The sequence below is a fragment of the Theobroma umbraticum genome, unplaced genomic scaffold (assembly GCF_002168275.2).
Source record: "Theobroma umbraticum cultivar Fairchild unplaced genomic scaffold, ASM216827v3 scaffold_67.0, whole genome shotgun sequence".
Lineage (NCBI taxonomy): Eukaryota > Viridiplantae > Streptophyta > Magnoliopsida > Malvales > Malvaceae > Theobroma > Theobroma umbraticum.
Genome location: NW_018397262.1, coordinates 370,785 through 371,137, shown reverse-complemented (window position 1 = coordinate 371,137; position 353 = coordinate 370,785).

Here is a 353-nt window from a genome sequence, read left to right as displayed (position 1 = left end):
TTTTCCCGTCATGACATAATTTATTGAGATCTCTTCATTTTCACTAAATTCAGGTACATAAATTTCTTCTGGAATTATGTCAGGGGTCTCTTTTGGAGTTTTTATTTTCTCTTCTTGACCATCTTGAATATTTACTCATTTTCTTTTTCGAGGATTTTTATCTTTGGAACCAATTGGTCTTCCACACTTCTAGCATGTCTTAAACTCATTAACAATAATAGATTATCCTACATCAATTCTGATTGGAGCATTTGCAGCTAATATAAGAGATTTAGTTACTCTTTTTAGGTCAATAAATGCATCTAGCAATTGATTTGCTATATTCTGCAAATGAATTATCTTTTGAACTTCTT